General features: G+C 43.5%; 10 pseudogenes; all 10 read right to left on the bottom strand.

Annotated features, from left to right (window-relative positions):
* Positions 1–550: 550 nt before the first annotated feature.
* Positions 551–814, bottom strand: LOC130288855 (U2 spliceosomal RNA; annotated as a pseudogene).
* Positions 815–2,291: 1,477 nt separating this feature from the next.
* LOC130288814 (U2 spliceosomal RNA) lies at positions 2,292–2,555 on the bottom strand (annotated as a pseudogene).
* A 1,473-nt stretch (positions 2,556–4,028) lies between these two features.
* Positions 4,029–4,293, bottom strand: LOC130289103 (U2 spliceosomal RNA; annotated as a pseudogene).
* Positions 4,294–5,762: 1,469 nt separating this feature from the next.
* Positions 5,763–6,027, bottom strand: LOC130289102 (U2 spliceosomal RNA; annotated as a pseudogene).
* Positions 6,028–7,501: 1,474 nt separating this feature from the next.
* On the bottom strand, positions 7,502–7,765 carry LOC130288854 (U2 spliceosomal RNA; annotated as a pseudogene).
* A 1,477-nt stretch (positions 7,766–9,242) lies between these two features.
* LOC130288853 (U2 spliceosomal RNA) lies at positions 9,243–9,506 on the bottom strand (annotated as a pseudogene).
* Positions 9,507–10,978: 1,472 nt separating this feature from the next.
* On the bottom strand, positions 10,979–11,242 carry LOC130288852 (U2 spliceosomal RNA; annotated as a pseudogene).
* Positions 11,243–12,707: 1,465 nt separating this feature from the next.
* LOC130288850 (U2 spliceosomal RNA) lies at positions 12,708–12,971 on the bottom strand (annotated as a pseudogene).
* Positions 12,972–14,452: 1,481 nt separating this feature from the next.
* LOC130288849 (U2 spliceosomal RNA) lies at positions 14,453–14,716 on the bottom strand (annotated as a pseudogene).
* A 1,475-nt stretch (positions 14,717–16,191) lies between these two features.
* LOC130288848 (U2 spliceosomal RNA) lies at positions 16,192–16,455 on the bottom strand (annotated as a pseudogene).
* Between the last annotated feature and the right edge of the window lie 610 nt (positions 16,456–17,065).

The following is a 17,065-nucleotide window of genomic DNA, read 5'->3' as shown; positions in this document are numbered from 1 at the left end:
CTCTCTCTTTTTCTTTTTATATATATTTTTTTCCGTCTTCTTCTTCTTCTTCTTCTTCAGACCCTGTCATAGCACTAATGCCTTTCCAATACCACCAGCAGATGGAGACACTCCATTGCAACATTGGTTGTGAGCAGCAGTTTCTAAAAACAAATGCCTCATGGCGGATTTCCCATCCATCAATGGATGGTAAATTTTGTTTATATCATTCACTGACCACAGATACCAATGCATGGTCAAGCAACAGCAATGACACACCCTTGTGTATAGGCATGAGACCCTCACGTCATTTAACAGGATTCAGCACCACCCACAAGACAGCTACCTGTCATGTCATGTCAAACCTGCACAGGTGTGCTAGATTATTATTATTTAGTTTTATTTTATTTTTTTACACCAATCAGTGTGCAAACATGGTCATTAAAACGCTAAATGAATAGACGTTCATAAACCAGTCAGTGCAACTCATCATTTTGGTCTCCAATTCTCAAACTCAAATTCTCACCCACGGAGGATTAAATGAGAATCTTTCTTGTTTAACACTGGAATGGGGTGGTGCACTGTTCACTACCCGAATATACTGCCACATCGGGTCAATGCATAGGGCGACAGAAGCAAGCTTCCAAATCAGCTCCCTTTCTCAAAAATCCATTTAATTTATGGTCCCCAGATAGGGAACGTATGTATCAGTATGTGCTCACAAGTCACCCAAGTGCAAGTATTCACACAAAAAAAAACGTGCCTCAGGATGCGATCTGTCGCAAGATCCTTTCTTTTTTTACACTTGATCTAAGCCAAAAGGCCTAGAGGGGATAACCGGGAAAGGGGTGGACCCAACCATGTCCCCTTCATGAGCACTCACATTACTCATAGGAATGGAAGGAAGGCTGGCAGCCAACCAGCCTCCCATACACTCTCTGGGTGGGTGGCAGTCAGCCACCCATACATACATACAGCACAGGCTAAACCCACATCATCACTTAAAAAAAGGACAGGCGACCATTGCACTCTGATGGAGCATTTAGCAATGCAATCCATAGCCTGGCTTTTGCCTGAACCCCCATCACTCCTCCTCTTGCATATAAGACAATATTTCAGATCTGCATATGAAAACAACACGCCTACCTTTGTTGCACATAGCTGCCTGCCTGTCTCTAGTTACCCCACTGGCTGTAGCTGCGTCCCTTCCGACATGGAATAACACCAACTGTAACGATAAACTGAAAATTAACAGTATAAACCTGCATCATTTTGGACTCTGGTATTTGCTGAATCCGGGTGACCTGACAATCGATGGTGGTGCCGCTGGTGATTCTGGCCTTCTTGGAATCTGTTGGGCCTATGTGTTAGCTCACACATCACTTGGGTATCCATGGTAACTACCACAACATGGTCATCTGCAGTTTACATCTAGCCCGTGGCATTGAATGGCATTTTAAAAGTGCTAAGGGTCCTGGTGCAATAATCCTCCCATGAGGATCAGCCTCAACGGCTTTGTAGATTGCACTCATGTCAGCAACTCCATATACATTTTTTTTTCTTCATGCTTCTTTCTTCATCCTTTTTTCTTTCTGTCATTCAGACTTTCATTCATTCGATCTCTCTCACTCACTTGCTTTAACTCATTTGTTCTCACTCACTCACTCAATCACTCACTCACTCATTCACTCTCACTCACTCTCACTCTCTCACTCACTCGCTCACTAAGTCAGTCTCTCTCTCTCTCTCTCTCTCTCTTTTTCTTTTTATATATATTTTTTTCCGTCTTCTTCTTCTTCTTCTTCTTCTTCTTCTTCTTCAGACCCTGTCATAGCACTAATGCCTTTCCAATACCACCAGCAGATGGAGACACTCCATTGCAACATTGGTTGTGAGCAGCAGTTTCTAAAAACAAATGCCTCATGGCGGATTTCCCATCCATCAATGGATGGTAAATTTTGTTTTTATCATTCACTGACCACAGATACCAATGCATGGTCAAGCAACAGCAATGACACACCCTTGTGTATAGGCATGAGACCCTCACGTCATTTAACAGGATTCAGCACCACCCACAAGACAGCTACCTGTCATGTCATGTCAAACCTGCACAGGTGTGCTAGATTATTATTATTTAGTTTTATTTTATTTTTTTACACCAATCAGTGTGCAAACATGGTCATTAAAACGCTAAATGAATAGACGTTCATAAACCAGTCAGTGCAACTCATCATTTTGGTCTCCAATTCTCAAACTCAAATTCTCACCCACGGAGGATTAAATGAGAATCTTTCTTGTTTAACACTGGAATGGGGTGGTGCACTGTTCACTACCCGAATATACTGCCACATCGGGTCAATGCATAGGGCGACAGAAGCAAGCTTCCAAATCAGCTCCCTTTCTCAAAAATCCATTTAATTTATGGTCCCCAGATAGGGAACGTATGTATCAGTATGTGCTCACAAGTCACCCAAGTGCAAGTATTCACACAAAAAAAAACGTGCCTCAGGATGCAATCTGTCGCAAGATCCTTTCTTTTTTTACACTTGATCTAAGCCAAAAGGCCTAGAGGGGATAACCGGGAAAAGGGTGGACCCAACCATGTCCCCTTCATGAGCACTCACATTACTCATAGGAATGGAAGGAAGGCTGGCAGCCAACCAGCCTCCCATACACTCTCTGGGTGGGTGGCAGTCAGCCACCCATACATACATACAGCACAGGCTAAACCCACATCATCACTTAAAAAACGGACAGGCGACCATTGCACTCTGATGGAGCATTTAGCAATGCAATCCATAGCCTGGCTTTTGCCTGAACCCCCATCACTCCTCCTCTTGCATATAAGACAATATTTCAGATCTGCATATGAAAACAACACGCCTACCTTTGTTGCACATAGCTGCCTGCCTGTCTCTAGTTACCCCACTGGCTGTAGCTGCGTCCCTTCCGACATGGAATAACACCAACTGTAACGATAAACTGAAAATTAACAGTATAAACCTGCATCATTTTGGACTCTGGTATTTGCTGAATCCGGGTGACCTGACAATCGATGGTGGTGCCGCTGGTGATTCTGGCCTTCTTGGAATCTGTTGGGCCTATGTGTTAGCTCACACATCACTTGGGTATCCATGGTAACTACCACCACATGGTCATCTGCAGTTTACATCTAGCCCGTGGCATTGAATGGCATTTTAAAAGTGCTAAGGGTCCTGGTGCAATAATCCTCCCATGAGGATCAGCCTCAACGGCTTTGTAGATTGCACTCATGTCAGCAACTCCATATACATTTTTTTTTCTTCATGCTTCTTTCTTCATCCTTTTTTCTTTCTGTCATTCAGACTTTCATTCATTCGATCTCTCTCACTCACTTGCTTTAACTCATTTGTTCTCACTCACTCACTCACTCACTCAATCACTCACTCACTCATTCATTCACTCTCACTCACTCTCACTCTCTCACTCACTCGCTCACTAAGTCAGTCTCTCTCTCTCTCTCTCTCTTTTTCTTTTTATATATATTTTTTTCCGTCTTCTTCTTCTTCTTCTTCTTCAGACCCTGTCATAGCACTAATGCCTTTCCAATACCACCAGCAGATGGAGACACTCCATTGCAACATTGGTTGTGAGCAGCAGTTTCTAAAAACAAATGCCTCATGGCGGATTTCCCATCCATCAATGGATGGTAAATTTTGTTTTTATCATTCACTGACCACAGATACCAATGCATGGTCAAGCAACAGCAATGACACACCCTTGTGTATAGGCATGAGACCCTCACGTCATTTAACAGGATTCAGCACCACCCACAAGACAGCTACCTGTCATGTCATGTCAAACCTGCACAGGTGTGCTAGATTATTATTATTTAGTTTTATTTTATTTTTTTACACCAATCAGTGTGCAAACATGGTCATTAAAACGCTAAATGAATAGACGTTCATAAACCAGTCAGTGCAACTCATCATTTTGGTCTCCAATTCTCAAACTCAAATTCTCACCCACGGAGGATTAAATGAGAATCTTTCTTGTTTAACACTGGAATGGGGTGGTGCACTGTTCACTACCCGAATATACTGCCACATCGGGTCAATGCATAGGGCGACAGAAGCAAGCTTCCAAATCAGCTCCCTTTCTCAAAAATCCATTTAATTTATGGTCCCCAGATAGGGAACGTATGTATCAGTATGTGCTCACAAGTCACCCAAGTGCAAGTATTCACACAAAAAAAAAACGTGCCTCAGGATGCGATCTGTCGCAAGATCCTTTCTTTTTTTACACTTGATCTAAGCCAAAAGGCCTAGAGGGGATAACCGGGAAAGGGGTGGACCCAACCATGTCCCCTTCATGAGCACTCACATTACTCATAGGAATGGAAGGAAGGCTGGCAGCCAACCAGCCTCCCATACACTCTCTGGGTGGGTGGCAGTCAGCCACCCATACATACATACAGCACAGGCTAAACCCACATCATCACTTAAAAAAAGGACAGGCGACCATTGCACTCTGATGGAGCATTTAGCAATGCAATCCATAGCCTGGCTTTTGCCTGAACCCCCATCACTCCTCCTCTTGCATATAAGACAATATTTCAGATCTGCATATGAAAACAACACGCCTACCTTTGTTGCACATAGCTGCCTGCCTGTCTCTAGTTACCCCACTGGCTGTAGCTGCGTCCCTTCCGACATGGAATAACACCAACTGTAACGATAAACTGAAAATTAACAGTATAAACCTGCATCATTTTGGACTCTGGTATTTGCTGAATCCGGGTGACCTGACAATCGATGGTGGTGCCGCTGGTGATTCTGGCCTTCTTGGAATCTGTTGGGCCTATGTGTTAGCTCACACATCACTTGGGTATCCATGGTAACTACCACAACATGGTCATCTGCAGTTTACATCTAGCCCGTGGCATTGAATGGCATTTTAAAAGTGCTAAGGGTCCTGGTGCAATAATCCTCCCATGAGGATCAGCCTCAACGGCTTTGTAGATTGCACTCATGTCAGCAACTCCATATACATTTTTTTTTCTTCATGCTTCTTTCTTCATCCTTTTTTCTTTCTGTCATTCAGACTTTCATTCATTCGATCTCTCTCACTCACTTGCTTTAACTCATTTGTTCTCACTCACTCACTCACTCACTCAATCACTCACTCACTCATTCACTCTCACTCACTCTCACTCTCTCACTCACTCGCTCACTAAGTCAGTCTCTCTCTCTCTCTCTCTCTTTTTCTTTTTATATATATTTTTTTCCGTCTTCTTCTTCTTCTTCTTCTTCAGACCCTGTCATAGCACTAATGCCTTTCCAATACCACCAGCAGATGGAGACACTCCATTGCAACATTGGTTGTGAGCAGCAGTTTCTAAAAACAAATGCCTCATGGCGGATTTCCCATCCATCAATGGATGGTAAATTTTGTTTTTATCATTCACTGACCACAGATACCAATGCATGGTCAAGCAACAGCAATGACACACCCTTGTGTATAGGCATGAGACCCTCACGTCATTTAACAGGATTCAGCACCACCCACAAGACAGCTACCTGTCATGTCATGTCAAACCTGCACAGGTGTGCTAGATTATTATTATTTAGTTTTATTTTATTTTTTTACACCAATCAGTGTGCAAACATGGTCATTAAAACGCTAAATGAATAGACGTTCATAAACCAGTCAGTGCAACTCATCATTTTGGTCTCCAATTCTCAAACTCAAATTCTCACCCACGGAGGATTAAATGAGAATCTTTCTTGTTTAACACTGGAATGGGGTGGTGCACTGTTCACTACCCGAATATACTGCCACATCGGGTCAATGCATAGGGCGACAGAAGCAAGCTTCCAAATCAGCTCCCTTTCTCAAAAATCCATTTAATTTATGGTCCCCAGATAGGGAACGTATGTATCAGTATGTGCTCACAAGTCACCCAAGTGCAAGTATTCACACAAAAAAAAAACGTGCCTCAGGATGCGATCTGTCGCAAGATCCTTTCTTTTTTTACACTTGATCTAAGCCAAAAGGCCTAGAGGGGATAACCGGGAAAGGGGTGGACCCAACCATGTCCCCTTCATGAGCACTCACATTACTCATAGGAATGGAAGGAAGGCTGGCAGCCAACCAGCCTCCCATACACTCTCTGGGTGGGTGGCAGTCAGCCACCCATACATACATACAGCACAGGCTAAACCCACATCATCACTTAAAAAAAGGACAGGCGACCATTGCACTCTGATGGAGCATTTAGCAATGCAATCCATAGCCTGGCTTTTGCCTGAACCCCCATCACTCCTCCTCTTGCATATAAGACAATATTTCAGATCTGCATATGAAAACAACACGCCTACCTTTGTTGCACATAGCTGCCTGCCTGTCTCTAGTTACCCCACTGGCTGTAGCTGCGTCCCTTCCGACATGGAATAACACCAACTGTAACGATAAACTGAAAATTAACAGTATAAACCTGCATCATTTTGGACTCTGGTATTTGCTGAATCCGGGTGACCTGACAATCGATGGTGGTGCCGCTGGTGATTCTGGCCTTCTTGGAATCTGTTGGGCCTATGTGTTAGCTCACACATCACTTGGGTATCCATGGTAACTACCACAACATGGTCATCTGCAGTTTACATCTAGCCCGTGGCATTGAATGGCATTTTAAAAGTGCTAAGGGTCCTGGTGCAATAATCCTCCCATGAGGATCAGCCTCAACGGCTTTGTAGATTGCACTCATGTCAGCAACTCCATATACATTTTTTTTTCTTCATGCTTCTTTCTTCATCCTTTTTTCTTTCTGTCATTCAGACTTTCATTCATTCGATCTCTCTCACTCACTTGCTTTAACTCATTTGTTCTCACTCACTCACTCACTCAATCACTCACTCACTCATTCACTCTCACTCACTCTCACTCTCTCACTCACTCGCTCACTAAGTCAGTCTCTCTCTCTCTCTCTCTCTTTTTCTTTTTATATATATTTTTTTCCGTCTTCTTCTTCTTCTTCTTCTTCTTCTTCTTCAGACCCTGTCATAGCACTAATGCCTTTCCAATACCACCAGCAGATGGAGACACTCCATTGCAACATTGGTTGTGAGCAGCAGTTTCTAAAAACAAATGCCTCATGGCGGATTTCCCATCCATCAATGGATGGTAAATTTTGTTTTTATCATTCACTGACCACAGATACCAATGCATGGTCAAGCAACAGCAATGACACACCCTTGTGTATAGGCATGAGACCCTCACGTCATTTAACAGGATTCAGCACCACCCACAAGACAGCTACCTGTCATGTCATGTCAAACCTGCACAGGTGTGCTAGATTATTATTATTTAGTTTTATTTTATTTTTTTACACCAATCAGTGTGCAAACATGGTCATTAAAACGCTAAATGAATAGACGTTCATAAACCAGTCAGTGCAACTCATCATTTTGGTCTCCAATTCTCAAACTCAAATTCTCACCCACGGAGGATTAAATGAGAATCTTTCTTGTTTAACACTGGAATGGGGTGGTGCACTGTTCACTACCCGAATATACTGCCACATCGGGTCAATGCATAGGGCGACAGAAGCAAGCTTCCAAATCAGCTCCCTTTCTCAAAAATCCATTTAATTTATGGTCCCCAGATAGGGAACGTATGTATCAGTATGTGCTCACAAGTCACCCAAGTGCAAGTATTCACACAAAAAAAAACGTGCCTCAGGATGCGATCTGTCGCAAGATCCTTTCTTTTTTTACACTTGATCTAAGCCAAAAGGCCTAGAGGGGATAACCGGGAAAGGGGTGGACCCAACCATGTCCCCTTCATGAGCACTCACATTACTCATAGGAATGGAAGGAAGGCTGGCAGCCAACCAGCCTCCCATACACTCTCTGGGTGGGTGGCAGTCAGCCACCCATACATACATACAGCACAGGCTAAACCCACATCATCACTTAAAAAAAGGACAGGCGACCATTGCACTCTGATGGAGCATTTAGCAATGCAATCCATAGCCTGGCTTTTGCCTGAACCCCCATCACTCCTCCTCTTGCATATAAGACAATATTTCAGATCTGCATATGAAAACAACACGCCTACCTTTGTTGCACATAGCTGCCTGCCTGTCTCTAGTTACCCCACTGGCTGTAGCTGCGTCCCTTCCGACATGGAATAACACCAACTGTAACGATAAACTGAAAATTAACAGTATAAACCTGCATCATTTTGGACTCTGGTATTTGCTGAATCCGGGTGACCTGACAATCGATGGTGGTGCCGCTGGTGATTCTGGCCTTCTTGGAATCTGTTGGGCCTATGTGTTAGCTCACACATCACTTGGGTATCCATGGTAACTACCACAACATGGTCATCTGCAGTTTACATCTAGCCCGTGGCATTGAATGGCATTTTAAAAGTGCTAAGGGTCCTGGTGCAATAATCCTCCCATGAGGATCAGCCTCAACGGCTTTGTAGATTGCACTCATGTCAGCAACTCCATATACATTTTTTTTTCTTCATGCTTCTTTCTTCATCCTTTTTTCTTTCTGTCATTCAGACTTTCATTCATTCGATCTCTCTCACTCACTTGCTTTAACTCATTTGTTCTCACTCACTCACTCACTCAATCACTCACTCACTCATTCACTCTCACTCACTCTCACTCTCTCACTCACTCGCTCACTAAGTCAGTCTCTCTCTCTCTCTCTCTCTTTTTCTTTTTATATATATTTTTTTCCGTCTTCTTCTTCTTCTTCTTCTTCTTCTTCTTCTTCAGACCCTGTCATAGCACTAATGCCTTTCCAATACCACCAGCAGATGGAGACACTCCATTGCAACATTGGTTGTGAGCAGCAGTTTCTAAAAACAAATGCCTCATGGCGGATTTCCCATCCATCAATGGATGGTAAATTTTGTTTTTATCATTCACTGACCACAGATACCAATGCATGGTCAAGCAACAGCAATGACACACCCTTGTGTATAGGCATGAGACCCTCACGTCATTTAACAGGATTCAGCACCACCCACAAGACAGCTACCTGTCATGTCATGTCAAACCTGCACAGGTGTGCTAGATTATTATTATTTAGTTTTATGTTATTTTTTTACACCAATCAGTGTGCAAACATGGTCATTAAAACGCTAAATGAATAGACGTTCATAAACCAGTCAGTGCAACTCATCATTTTGGTCTCCAATTCTCAAACTCAAATTCTCACCCACGGAGGATTAAATGAGAATCTTTCTTGTTTAACACTGGAATGGGGTGGTGCACTGTTCACTACCCGAATATACTGCCACATCGGGTCAATGCATAGGGCGACAGAAGCAAGCTTCCAAATCAGCTCCCTTTCTCAAAAATCCATTTAATTTATGGTCCCCAGATAGGGAACGTATGTATCAGTATGTGCTCACAAGTCACCCAAGTGCAAGTATTCACACAAAAAAAAACGTGCCTCAGGATGCGATCTGTCGCAAGATCCTTTCTTTTTTTACACTTGATCTAAGCCAAAAGGCCTAGAGGGGATAACCGGGAAAGGGGTGGACCCAACCATGTCCCCTTCATGAGCACTCACATTACTTATAGGAATGGAAGGAAGGCTGGCAGCCAACCAGCCTCCCATACACTCTCTGGGTGGGTGGCAGTCAGCCACCCATACATACATACAGCACAGGCTAAACCCACATCATCACTTAAAAAAAGGACAGGCGACCATTGCACTCTGATGGAGCATTTAGCAATGCAATCCATAGCCTGGCTTTTGCCTGAACCCCCATCACTCCTCCTCTTGCATATAAGACAATATTTCAGATCTGCATATGAAAACAACACGCCTACCTTTGTTGCACATAGCTGCCTGCCTGTCTCTAGTTACCCCACTGGCTGTAGCTGCGTCCCTTCCGACATGGAATAACACCAACTGTAACGATAAACTGAAAATTAACAGTATAAACCTGCATCATTTTGGACTCTGGTATTTGCTGAATCCGGGTGACCTGACAATCGATGGTGGTGCCGCTGGTGATTCTGGCCTTCTTGGAATCTGTTGGGCCTATGTGTTAGCTCACACATCACTTGGGTATCCATGGTAACTACCACAACATGGTCATCTGCAGTTTACATCTAGCCCGTGGCATTGAATGGCATTTTAAAAGTGCTAAGGGTCCTGGTGCAATAATCCTCCCATGAGGATCAGCCTCAACGGCTTTGTAGATTGCACTCATGTCAGCAACTCCATATACATTTTTTTTTCTTCATGCTTCTTTCTTCATCCTTTTTTCTTTCTGTCATTCAGACTTTCATTCATTCGATCTCTCTCACTCACTTGCTTTAACTCATTTGTTCTCACTCACTCACTCACTCAATCACTCACTCACTCATTCATTCACTCTCACTCACTCTCACTCTCTCACTCACTCGCTCACTAAGTCAGTCTCTCTCTCTCTCTCTCTCTTTTTCTTTTTATATATATTTTTTTCCGTCTTCTTCTTCTTCTTCTTCTTCTTCAGACCCTGTCATAGCACTAATGCCTTTCCAATACCACCAGCAGATGGAGACACTCCATTGCAACATTGGTTGTGAGCAGCAGTTTCTAAAAACAAATGCCTCATGGCGGATTTCCCATCCATCAATGGATGGTAAATTTTGTTTTTATCATTCACTGACCACAGATACCAATGCATGGTCAAGCAACAGCAATGACACACCCTTGTGTATAGGCATGAGACCCTCACGTCATTTAACAGGATTCAGCACCACCCACAAGACAGCTACCTGTCATGTCATGTCAAACCTGCACAGGTGTGCTAGATTATTATTATTTAGTTTTATTTTATTTTTTTACACCAATCAGTGTGCAAACATGGTCATTAAAACGCTAAATGAATAGACGTTCATAAACCAGTCAGTGCAACTCATCATTTTGGTCTCCAATTCTCAAACTCAAATTCTCACCCACGGAGGATTAAATGAGAATCTTTCTTGTTTAACACTGGAATGGGGTGGTGCACTGTTCACTACCCGAATATACTGCCACATCGGGTCAATGCATAGGGCGACAGAAGCAAGCTTCCAAATCAGCTCCCTTTCTCAAAAATCCATTTAATTTATGGTCCCCAGATAGGGAACGTATGTATCAGTATGTGCTCACAAGTCACCCAAGTGCAAGTATTCACACAAAAAAAAACGTGCCTCAGGATGCGATCTGTCGCAAGATCCTTTCTTTTTTTACACTTGATCTAAGCCAAAAGGCCTAGAGGGGATAACCGGGAAAGGGGTGGACCCAACCATGTCCCCTTCATGAGCACTCACATTACTCATAGGAATGGAAGGAAGGCTGGCAGCCAACCAGCCTCCCATACACTCTCTGGGTGGGTGGCAGTCAGCCACCCATACATACATACAGCACAGGCTAAACCCACATCATCACTTAAAAAAAGGACAGGCGACCATTGCACTCTGATGGAGCATTTAGCAATGCAATCCATAGCCTGGCTTTTGCCTGAACCCCCATCACTCCTCCTCTTGCATATAAGACAATATTTCAGATCTGCATATGAAAACAACACGCCTACCTTTGTTGCACATAGCTGCCTGCCTGTCTCTAGTTACCCCACTGGCTGTAGCTGCGTCCCTTCCGACATGGAATAACACCAACTGTAACGATAAACTGAAAATTAACAGTATAAACCTGCATCATTTTGGACTCTGGTATTTGCTGAATCCGGGTGACCTGACAATCGATGGTGGTGCCGCTGGTGATTCTGGCCTTCTTGGAATCTGTTGGGCCTATGTGTTAGCTCACACATCACTTGGGTATCCATGGTAACTACCACAACATGGTCATCTGCAGTTTACATCTAGCCCGTGGCATTGAATGGCATTTTAAAAGTGCTAAGGGTCCTGGTGCAATAATCCTCCCATGAGGATCAGCCTCAACGGCTTTGTAGATTGCACTCATGTCAGCAACTCCATATACATTTTTTTTTCTTCATGCTTCTTTCTTCATCCTTTTTTCTTTCTGTCATTCAGACTTTCATTCATTCGATCTCTCTCACTCACTTGCTTTAACTCATTTGTTCTCACTCACTCACTCACTCAATCACTCACTCACTCATTCACTCTCACTCACTCTCACTCTCTCACTCACTCGCTCACTAAGTCAGTCTCTCTCTCTCTCTCTCTCTTTTTCTTTTTATATATATTTTTTTCCGTCTTCTTCTTCTTCTTCTTCTTCAGACCCTGTCATAGCACTAATGCCTTTCCAATACCACCAGCAGATGGAGACACTCCATTGCAACATTGGTTGTGAGCAGCAGTTTCTAAAAACAAATGCCTCATGGCGGATTTCCCATCCATCAATGGATGGTAAATTTTGTTTTTATCATTCACTGACCACAGATACCAATGCATGGTCAAGCAACAGCAATGACACACCCTTGTGTATAGGCATGAGACCCTCACGTCATTTAACAGGATTCAGCACCACCCACAAGACAGCTACCTGTCATGTCATGTCAAACCTGCACAGGTGTGCTAGATTATTATTATTTAGTTTTATTTTATTTTTTTACACCAATCAGTGTGCAAACATGGTCATTAAAACGCTAAATGAATAGACGTTCATAAACCAGTCAGTGCAACTCATCATTTTGGTCTCCAATTCTCAAACTCAAATTCTCACCCACGGAGGATTAAATGAGAATCTTTCTTGTTTAACACTGGAATGGGGTGGTGCACTGTTCACTACCCGAATATACTGCCACATCGGGTCAATGCATAGGGCGACAGAAGCAAGCTTCCAAATCAGCTCCCTTTCTCAAAAATCCATTTAATTTATGGTCCCCAGATAGGGAACGTATGTATCAGTATGTGCTCACAAGTCACCCAAGTGCAAGTATTCACACAAAAAAAAACGTGCCTCAGGATGCGATCTGTCGCAAGATCCTTTCTTTTTTTACACTTGATCTAAGCCAAAAGGCCTAGAGGGGATAACCGGGAAAGGGGTGGACCCAACCATGTCCCCTTCATGAGCACTCACATTACTCATAGGAATGGAAGGAAGGCTGGCAGCCAACCAGCCTCCCATACACTCTCTGGGTGGGTGGCAGTCAGCCACCCATACATACATACAGCACAGGCTAAACCCACATCATCACTTAAAAAAAGGACAGGCGACCATTGCACTCTGATGGAGCATTTAGCAATGCAATCCATAGCCTGGCTTTTGCCTGAACCCCCATCACTCCTCCTCTTGCATATAAGACAATATTTCAGATCTGCATATGAAAACAACACGCCTACCTTTGTTGCACATAGCTGCCTGCCTGTCTCTAGTTACCCCACTGGCTGTAGCTGCGTCCCTTCCGACATGGAATAACACCAACTGTAACGATAAACTGAAAATTAACAGTATAAACCTGCATCATTTTGGACTCTGGTATTTGCTGAATCCGGGTGACCTGACAATCGATGGTGGTGCCGCTGGTGATTCTGGCCTTCTTGGAATCTGTTGGGCCTATGTGTTAGCTCACACATCACTTGGGTATCCATGGTAACTACCACAACATGGTCATCTGCAGTTTACATCTAGCCCGTGGCATTGAATGGCATTTTAAAAGTGCTAAGGGTCCTGGTGCAATAATCCTCCCATGAGGATCAGCCTCAACGGCTTTGTAGATTGCACTCATGTCAGCAACTCCATATACATTTTTTTTTCTTCATGCTTCTTTCTTCATCCTTTTTTCTTTCTGTCATTCAGACTTTCATTCATTCGATCTCTCTCACTCACTTGCTTTAACTCATTTGTTCTCACTCACTCACTCACTCACTCAATCACTCACTCACTCATTCATTCACTCTCACTCACTCTCACTCTCTCACTCACTCGCTCACTAAGTCAGTCTCTCTCTCTCTCTCTCTCTCTTTTTCTTTTTATATATATTTTTTTCCGTCTTCTTCTTCTTCTTCTTCTTCTTCTTCAGACCCTGTCATAGCACTAATGCCTTTCCAATACCACCAGCAGATGGAGACACTCCATTGCAACATTGGTTGTGAGCAGCAGTTTCTAAAAACAAATGCCTCATGGCGGATTTCCCATCCATCAATGGATGGTAAATTTTGTTTTTATCATTCACTGACCACAGATACCAATGCATGGTCAAGCAACAGCAATGACACACCCTTGTGTATAGGCATGAGACCCTCACGTCATTTAACAGGATTCAGCACCACCCACAAGACAGCTACCTGTCATGTCATGTCAAACCTGCACAGGTGTGCTAGATTATTATTATTTAGTTTTTTTTTTTTTTTTTACACCAATCAGTGTGCAAACATGGTCATTAAAACGCTAAATGAATAGACGTTCATAAACCAGTCAGTGCAACTCATCATTTTGGTCTCCAATTCTCAAACTCAAATTCTCACCCACGGAGGATTAAATGAGAATCTTTCTTGTTTAACACTGGAATGGGGTGGTGCACTGTTCACTACCCGAATATACTGCCACATCGGGTCAATGCATAGGGCGACAGAAGCAAGCTTCCAAATCAGCTCCCTTTCTCAAAAATCCATTTAATTTATGGTCCCCAGATAGGGAACGTATGTATCAGTATGTGCTCACAAGTCACCCAAGTGCAAGTATTCACACAAAAAAAAACGTGCCTCAGGATGCGATCTGTCGCAAGATCCTTTCTTTTTTTACACTTGATCTAAGCCAAAAGGCCTAGAGGGGATAACCGGGAAAGGGGTGGACCCAACCATGTCCCCTTCATGAGCACTCACATTACTCATAGGAATGGAAGGAAGGCTGGCAGCCAACCAGCCTCCCATACACTCTCTGGGTGGGTGGCAGTCAGCCACCCATACATACATACAGCACAGGCTAAACCCACATCATCACTTAAAAAAAGGACAGGCGACCATTGCACTCTGATGGAGCATTTAGCAATGCAATCCATAGCCTGGCTTTTGCCTGAACCCCCATCACTCCTCCTCTTGCATATAAGACAATATTTCAGATCTGCATATGAAAACAACACGCCTACCTTTGTTGCACATAGCTGCCTGCCTGTCTCTAGTTACCCCACTGGCTGTAGCTGCGTCCCTTCCGACATGGAATAACACCAACTGTAACGATAAACTGAAAATTAACAGTATAAACCTGCATCATTTTGGACTCTGGTATTTGCTGAATCCGGGTGACCTGACAATCGCTGGTGGTGCCGCTGGTGATTCTGGCCTTCTTGGAATCTGTTGGGCCTATGTGTTAGCTCACACATCACTTGGGTATCCATGGTAACTACCACAACATGGTCATCTGCAGTTTACATCTAGCCCGTGGCATTGAATGGCATTTTAAAAGTGCTAAGGGTCCTGGTGCAATAATCCTCCCATGAGGATCAGCCTCAACGGCTTTGTAGATTGCACTCATGTCAGCAACTCCATATACATTTATTTTTCTTCATGCTTCTTTCTTCATCCTTTTTTCTTTCTGTCATTCAGACTTTCATTCATTCGATCTCTCTCACTCACTTGCTTTAACTCATTTGTTCTCACTCACTCACTCAATCACTCACTCACTCATTCACTCTCACTCACTCTCACTCTCTCACTCACTCGCTCACTAAGTCAGTCTCTCTCTCTCTCTCTTTTTCTTTTTATATATATTTTTTTCCGTCTTCTTCTTCTTCTTCTTCTTCTTCTTCTTCTTCTTCTTCAGACCCTGTCATAGCACTAATGCCTTTCCAATACCACCAGCAGATGGAGACACTCCATTGCAACATTGGTTGTGAGCAGCAGTTTCTAAAAACAAATGCCTCATGGCGGATTTCCCATCCATCAATGGATGGTAAATTTTGTTTTTATCATTCACTGACCACAGATACCAATGCATGGTCAAGCAACAGCAATGACACACCCTTGTGTATAGGCATGAGACCCTCACGTCATTTAACAGGATTCAGCACCACCCACAAGACAGCTACCTGTCATGTCATGTCAAACCTGCACAGGTGTGCTAGATTATTATTATTTAGTTTTATTTTATTTTTTTACACCAATCAGTGTGCAAACATGGTCATTAAAACGCTAAATGAATAGACGTTCATAAACCAGTCAGTGCAACTCATCATTTTGGTCTCCAATTCTCAAACTCAAATTCTCACCCACGGAGGATTAAATGAGAATCTTTCTTGTTTAACACTGGAATGGGGTGGTGCACTGTTCACTACCCGAATATACTGCCACATCGGGTCAATGCATAGGGCGACAGAAGCAAGCTTCCAAATCAGCTCCCTTTCTCAAAAATCCATTTAATTTATGGTCCCCAGATAGGGAACGTATGTATCAGTATGTGCTCACAAGTCACCCAAGTGCAAGTATTCACACAAAAAAAAACGTGCCTCAGGATGCGATCTGTCGCAAGATCCTTTCTTTTTTTACACTTGATCTAAGCCAAAAGGCCTAGAGGGGATAACCGGGAAAGGGGTGGACCCAACCATGTCCCCTTCATGAGCACTCACATTACTCATAGGAATGGAAGGAAGGCTGGCAGCCAACCAGCCTCCCATACACTCTCTGGGTGGGTGGCAGTCAGCCACCCATACATACATACAGCACAGGCTAAACCCACATCATCACTTAAAAAAAGGACAGGCGACCATTGCACTCTGATGGAGCATTTAGCAATGCAATCCATAGCCTGGCTTTTGCCTGAACCCCCATCACTCCTCCTCTTGCATATAAGACAATATTTCAGATCTGCATATGAAAACAACACGCCTACCTTTGTTGCACATAGCTGCCTGCCTGTCTCTAGTTACCCCACTGGCTGTAGCTGCGTCCCTTCCGACATGGAATAACACCAACTGTAACGATAAACTGAAAATTAACAGTATAAACCTGCATCATTTTGGACTCTGGTATTTGCTGAATCCGGGTGACCTGACAATCGATGGTGGTGCCGCTGGTGATTCTGGCCTTCTTGGAATCTGTTGGGCCTATGTGTTAGCTCACACATCACTTGGGTATCCATGGTAACTACCACAACATGGTCATCTGCAGTTTACATCTAGCCCGTGGCAT

The sequence above is a fragment of the Hyla sarda genome, chromosome 8, assembly GCF_029499605.1.
Source record: "Hyla sarda isolate aHylSar1 chromosome 8, aHylSar1.hap1, whole genome shotgun sequence".
NCBI classification, from domain to species: Eukaryota; Metazoa; Chordata; class Amphibia; order Anura; family Hylidae; genus Hyla; species Hyla sarda.
Note: the sequence above shows the minus strand (reverse complement) of the source record. Positions and strands in the feature narration are given on the sequence as shown.